The following is a 7,287-nucleotide window of genomic DNA, read 5'->3' on the forward strand; positions in this document are numbered from 1 at the left end:
CTGATCCCCTGGGCCACTTCCTTCATTCCCTGGAAATCTGAAAACCTGACTCATTCTCCTGGTTACACAACTCCTGCTGTCATCATTCCTAGTGGCTTCGTCATCCTTGGAAATAATTCACCCCAGTGTTGGCCTCAGTTCCTTATCCGCTCATTTCCAATCATCCTATTTTCCAGTCCACCTCACACTCATTTTCATGGTGACACCCTAGCCCGAGTCATTAATAATAAATGCTTTTCTTCCAAAACCTGTTTCTTGCATCTCACACTGATCATTGCCTCTCCAACATTTTTTTTTTTAATGTGGACCATTTTAAAATTCTTTCTTGAAATTGATAGTGCTTCTGTTGTTTATGTTCTTGTTTTTTGGCCATGAGGCATGTGGGATCTTATTAGCTCCCTGATCAAACCCGCACCCCCTGCATTGAAAGGCAGTTTTAACCACTGGATGGTCAGGGAATTCTCCTTTAACATTTCTTAACAGGAGCAGGATCTCTAAGCTATTAACTCTGTTAAATTTTCACTTCATCACCGTTCTATTTTTACTTTCCATATCCCCCAACTTAAATTGTTAGATTCATCACTATAAGCACTCCTTTGCAAAAACTTGCAACTCCTTAGCATTTCTTTCCCTCCTGTTATGTTCCTGGGTAAAACCTCAACCCTTGGTTAAATCTAACTCTAGTTACTCTGCTTGCTTGCATTCACTAGCTAAACAGATATAACTGGAGAAAAAAACCTGCAACCATGCTAACTGGTATCACATTGAATTAGATGACAATCTCAAGTGAGCTCTTGTACTGCTCTGCAAAGCTTTATTTCCCCAAATCATTCACTCCCTATTGTCTAAGAAAACAATTTCACACCTTTTCCTCTCACCTCAAATTTCCAAGATCTCCTTGTCCTTTTTCACACTGACTTGATAATCTCATTTCTTATTTCTTTGAAAAACTAAAGAAATTTCTCACCATCCTACTTCACTATCAAATCTAACTGAATCAGTATCCACACTCTCAGCTTGCTTCTTGTTGAAATGGACGAACTATCTCCTGCTCCCCGGGTCAGCACGGTGCCCTGGAGTAGGAAATGGCAACCCACTCCAGTATTCTTGCCTGGAGAATCCCATGGACCGAGGAGCCTGGAGGGCTACAGTCTGTGGGGTCGCAAGAGTGGGACACGACTGAGTGACTGGACAACAAAAACCCATCTGCTAAGGCGGTCCCTCCACCACAGAACTGACTCCTTTCCCTCTCACCTTACTCAAGAATTTCATCCTAAACACATTTCCCTTATGTCATCACATTTCCCTTTCTACTAGATCAACACCATCTTATCCCTTAACAACACTCTCCTTTAGATAAAGACAGACTTCAGAAAAGTAGATGCTTCTGAGAAGGTGAGAAGATGGCAGACTCTTACAATACATATGAGATTCTATTTCTCAAGCAGGGTGGGTCTCAAGGTGTCCATTTTAAAGATTCTTGCCTTTTTCATAAAGATGGTGCTGAAAGTGAAGGAAGTGGCACTGAAAGACATCTACATCTGCCTCTGAAGGCAGCCCAACACCCCTGGAAGAGCACTCCCAGGAGGAGCGAGCTTGACCACTGTGCCACCATCAAGGCCTGCTGACCTGGGTGAGCCATGAAGAAGACAGAAGACAACCATATGCTTGTGTTCACTGTGGGGGTCAAGGCCAACAAGCACCAGATCAAACAGGCATGTCATGGCCAAGGTCAGCTTTGTGATCAGGTCTGATGGAGAGAAGTCCAGATGGCTCTTGACTGCGATGCTTTGGAGGGTGCTAACAAAATTAGGATCATCTAAACCCGACTCCAGCTGGTTAATTCTCAATATAAATTGTTTCACCATAAAAAGTTCTTATCATACATTCCTTCATAGTAATGAAAGAAATAATTCTTCTCTGGACCTTAAGTCCCTTCTCAAGAGCCCCGCATCTGTGCTCCCTTTAAAGTAAATTCCACCGATTCCTTAAACCATTCTCTATTAAAAATGACTTTTTATAAAGTCATTTACATAAAATGACTTTTATGTAATATTGTGTTAGTGATGACTTTTAAAATACTATTATGTGAGTGAAGTGAAAGTGTTAGTTGTTTAGTTGTGTCCAACTCTGCGACTCCATGGACTGCAGCCCACCAGTTCCTCTGTCCATGGGATTCTCCAGGCAGGAATACTGCAGTGGATTGCCATGTCCTCCTCCAGGGGATTTTCCCCACCCAGGTTTCCTGCATTGCAGGCAGATTCTTTACCATCTGAGTCACCAGGGAAGCCCATTCTCCATTAGGTTTAATGTTTTTGTCCCTCCTGCTGTTTGAACTACTCCTGTCAAGGTCATCAGCAAACTCTGTCTTATCAAATCCAAGGCTCAATTCTCTATCCTGACTTGACCCCTCAAAACCATGACAACACTCATCACTCTCTCTCGTTTTTAAAAATTTTTGACTGCACCCTGAGGCATGTGGAACCTTAGTGTTCCAACCAGGGACTGAACCCTTGTGCCCTGCATTGGAAGGTGGAGTCTTAACCACTAGAACACCAGGGAAGTCCTTTTTCTTTTTTTTTTTTTAAATTTTATCATTCTGTTCTTGGAATAAATTTCTTCCCTTGGCTTTTCATACACCAGTCTGTTCTGGTTTCTCATTTATCTTACTGCCTTTTCTCAGTATTTCTAAATGCTGGAATGTTCCCAAGGTTGAATCCTTAAAACTCTTTCCTACACACACTCACTCTTTGGGTTGTCTCCTCCAGGGCCACGGCTTTAAATAGCATTTACATCAAATCTCAGTCTCCAATTTGGGACCTGGTCTTTAGGCTGCAGACTTGGATATTTCCACATGGAAATAGGTTTGCTCTTATTTCTCCCTGTTCAAAACCCTTCAGTGGTGTTTCATCAGATTTAGAAAAAAAGGTAAAGCATCTCATCACGGCCTGCCAGCACTATGTGGTCGGCTCTGGGCTGCCTCCCTAACGTCACTTCCTGCCCCTCTTCTCTCTGATGCGTCATCCTCCATCCCTGCGGTTCTTTGAATGCCACTGGCCAAATGCTGCCTACCCCATTTTTTTTTTGGTTGTCGTTAGTTTTGTTTCCTTAACTTTTGGATTCCCATGTAGTTATAAGAAATAATACAGAAACCCCGTATGCCCCTCACCCAGTTTCCCTTTCACGGCAACATATTGCATCATAGTCACAATATCACAACCAGGGAATTGATGAGTCTACTCACTTTATTCAGATTTTACCAGTTTTACATACGCTCATGTATATGTGTGTGTGTTTAGTTTTATGTCACTTTATCACTTGTGTCAATTGTAATGACCACCATCAGAGTCAAGATAGGAAATAGTTCTATAAGAAGGATAACCCTGAAAAAGGAGAAGGAGAAGGCGAGGGAGGAGGTGGATATTTTATGCTTCTTTTTATAGCCAGTTATCTCTTCCACAGTCCCAACCAGTGGCAACCATTAATCTGTCCTCCATCTCTATAATTTTATAATTAAAAAAATGTAAACGTGACCTCTTTTAGCTTCGGCTGCCATAACAGAGTCGTATAGATGGCGTGACTTAAACAACAAACATTTATTGCCTACAGTTCCAAAGGCTGGAAGTCCAGGCTCTGGGTGCTAGCATAGTTGGTTCTAGTTAGGGTCCTTTTCCTAGTTTCTAGACAGGCATCTTCTCACCACAACCTTTCAAGGCAGAGGGAGACTGAGCTAGCTCTCTGACGTCTTTTAATTCATGATATTTAAAAAAAATAATTTTTATTGATTTATTTTTGTGTGTGTCTGTGCTTAGGCACAAAGTCGTGTCCGACTCTTTTCGACCCCATGGACTATAGTCCACCAGGCTCCGCTGTCCATGGGATCTCCCAGGCAGGAATACTGGAGTGGGCTGCCATTTCCTCTTCAGGGGATCTTTCCGATCCAGGATTGAACCGGCATCTCCTGCACTGGAAGGTGGATCTTTACCACTGAGCCACCAGGTAAGCCCGTTGATTGATTGATTGATGGCTGTGATGGGTCTTCACTGTTTCACTAGTAGGGGCTACTCTCTATTTGAGGTGTGAGGGCTTCTCAAAGTGGTGGCATCTCTTATTGTAGAGCATAGGCTCTAGGGTGTGCAGGCTCTAGTAGCTGTTCCTCCACATGTGAAGGAACACATCTTTCTGGACCGGGGATCAAACCCATGCCCCTTGCATTGGCAGGTGGATTCTTATCCACCATACCACCAGGGAAGTCCTCAGCATATAAACTTTGAGGGAACACAAACTTTAAGATCATATAACATATATAACATTTTGAGGTTGCTTCTTTTCACTTGGCATAATTCCCTCGGATCCATCCAAGTTGCTGTATGTATCAGTAGTTTGTTCCTTTTTACTGCTGAGTAGCATCACATGATATGAATTTACTATAGTTTATTGCTTAATCATTCATCCTGTCCTGTTAAAGGACAATCAGGTTGTTTCCAGTTTTGGGCTATGACAAATAAAGCTGCTGTAAACCCTCAGGTACAGGTTTTTTATGATTATGTTTTTGTTTCTTTGGGATAAGTGCCCAAGAGAGCAATTGCTGGGTTATTATATATGCTGAGTGCGTGTTTAGTTTCATGAGAAACTGTCATATTCCATACCAGAGTCATTGCACCCTTTTATGCTTTCACCATTAATGTGTGAAGGAGCCAGCTTTTCTGCATGTGCACCAGAAAATGCTGTTATTATTTTTCATTTTAGTCATCCTGAAAGGCATGTGGTTATTTCTTACCCTGGTTTTAATTTGCACTGCCCTAGTAGCTAATGACGCTGAGCATCTTTTCCACGTGCTGACTCATCCTTTGTCTGTCTTCTTCACTGTCTTCTTCATTGAAACATCTGCTCTGTGTCTTTTGCCCATTGTTTTAACTGTTGGTTTTTTTTAAAATAACAGCTTTATTGGGATATAACTCACATACTATGTAATTTGCTATTTAAAGCATATAATTTAGTGGTTTTTAGCATATTCACATGGTTTGCAACCACCACCACAATCAATTGTGGAATACTTTCATCACCCCCATAAGGAAACTCCATACCCATTAGCTGTCTTTCACTGATTTCCACAATCTATTCCCTTACTTTTTCTTCATAGGATTTATCACTTCCTTCATGAGAATAAGATCCATGAGGGGCAGTCTCAGGCTCCAATAGTGTCTGTCATATAATATCACATAAAGATTTAAATAAACAAGTGGTCACAGAGAACAATGTGGAAACCACATCTCTCCAGGAAAAATAATTTTACTTTTTGCTCTATTCCTATTTTTTAGAGGAATGATACTTGAAAGAACAATAGGTCTTATTCTCCTTGTGAACTGTATAATTATGTCCATGTGTCCTTCTACCTCCATAGCTTTCCCTGATAATATGGAACTGAAGCGCTACATAAGTCTTCACATTTGTTTTTTAACTCTGTACTCCTTACTGATCTCCTTTTGAGCCTGAACTGAAATTCAACGAGTGGATGATAATGCAAAGTGAAGTGAAAATCCTCAGTCGTGTCCGACCGACTCTTTGAGACCCCATGGACTATAGCCCGCAGGCTCCTCTGTCCGTGGAATTCTCCAGGGAAGAATACTGGAGTCGGTAGCCTTTCCCTACTCCAGGGGATCTTCCCAACCCAGGGATCAAACCCAGGTCTCCCACATTGCCGGTGGATCCTTTACAGTCTGAGCCACCAGGGAAGCCCAAGAATACTGGAGTGGGTAGCCCATCCTTTCTGCAGGGGATCTTCCTAACGCAAAGTTACCTTTTTCACACTATACTTGATTTCTCTTCAGGGCTATCGAATTCTGAATCTCTTGATCTGTCTATAGCTTTCCTGGTGGCTCAGATGGTAAAGAATCCACCTGCAATGCAGGAGACCTGGGTTCAATCCCTGGGTTGGGAAGATCCCCTGGAGGAGGGTATGGCAACTCATTTCAGTATTCTTGCCTGGCGAATCTCCATGGAGACCTGTTTACAGGGGAATAACGTAGATCTGTCTATAGGGGAATAATGTAGAACAGAGGAAAGAGAGTCCTCCTGTAAAGATATTGGTCACAACACACACTCTTAGTGAAGCTAAGTTGTGTGACCTTAAAAATTTATCTAATGATCTTAAACATGGTTTTCAGAGTAAATATCTGCCTCACAAATCAATGCATGTAAATAATAATAAATTCCCAAGTACTAACATCTTCTATATGCCAATGTGAGATAACAGAATATGAATATTGGCTCTGTCCTTGGTTCCTGGCACAGAACCTCTAAAATCTTTGTAATTCCCTAAGCGATAAGAACACTGGAAACATCTCTTGTTCCAATCATTGTCTTTGACTAGGTCCCAGGCTCCTAAACCCTTGTAAATTCCTCATTGACAAGAGCACTAGGAGCAACTTCTGTGCTAATTAAGTGGCTCTGGGTGGGCCCCTGGATAGGGCCGGTCCCCAGCAAGACCAAGCCATGATTAGAAGCTTGGGATTATCAGCTCACCTCTCATCCTCCAGAGAGGGGAGAGGAGCTAGAAACAGGAGTTACTGATTGACGGTGCCTGTGTGGGGAAGCCTCCATAAAATCCCAGTGGTAGGGGTTTTAGAGAGCTTTCAGGTTGGTAAACACATCCAAGGGGAGGGCGACACACCTCAACTCCCTGGGGACGAAAGTGTCTAGCAGAGTTTTCGACTCTGCTAGGCCTTGCCCTATGTGTTTCTCTGGCTGTTCATCTGTGTCCTTTATCTCATTTAATCAACTGGTAAACATAAGTGTTTCTTTGAGTTCTGTGATCCATTTCAGCAAATTAATTGAACCCAAGGAAGCCCTCCCAATCTACAGCTGGTTGGTCAGAAGCACAGGTAATCTTGCAACTGGCATCTGAAGTGTGTGTGTGTGTGTGTGTGTGTGTGTGTGTGTGTGTATGCAGGGGGGCAGGGAGGACAGTGTCAGAATTGAGTTACACTGTAGGACATCCAGTTGCAGCCACCGAGCATTGCTTGGTATGCGGAAAAACTGAGCCTTTCCTTTTATAGCGAGATTCTTTGGTAAGTGCTTAGACTATAGTATCTAATTTAATTGTCCGCAAAGATTGATGTCATCCAAAGAGTAAATTACAGTGTCTGGCTAATAGGTATGAAATAGGACCAACTTTCATAGCCATTTGCATCTGGCTATGTCAAAATGGCCTTGTCAAAAGTAAAGTTACTTTTTTGTTTTGTTTTGTTTTTTGTTGCTGTTGGGGTAGAGCTGATGTCAAATCAC

The sequence above is a fragment of the Muntiacus reevesi genome, chromosome 1, assembly GCF_963930625.1.
Source record: "Muntiacus reevesi chromosome 1, mMunRee1.1, whole genome shotgun sequence".
NCBI classification, from domain to species: Eukaryota; Metazoa; Chordata; class Mammalia; order Artiodactyla; family Cervidae; genus Muntiacus; species Muntiacus reevesi.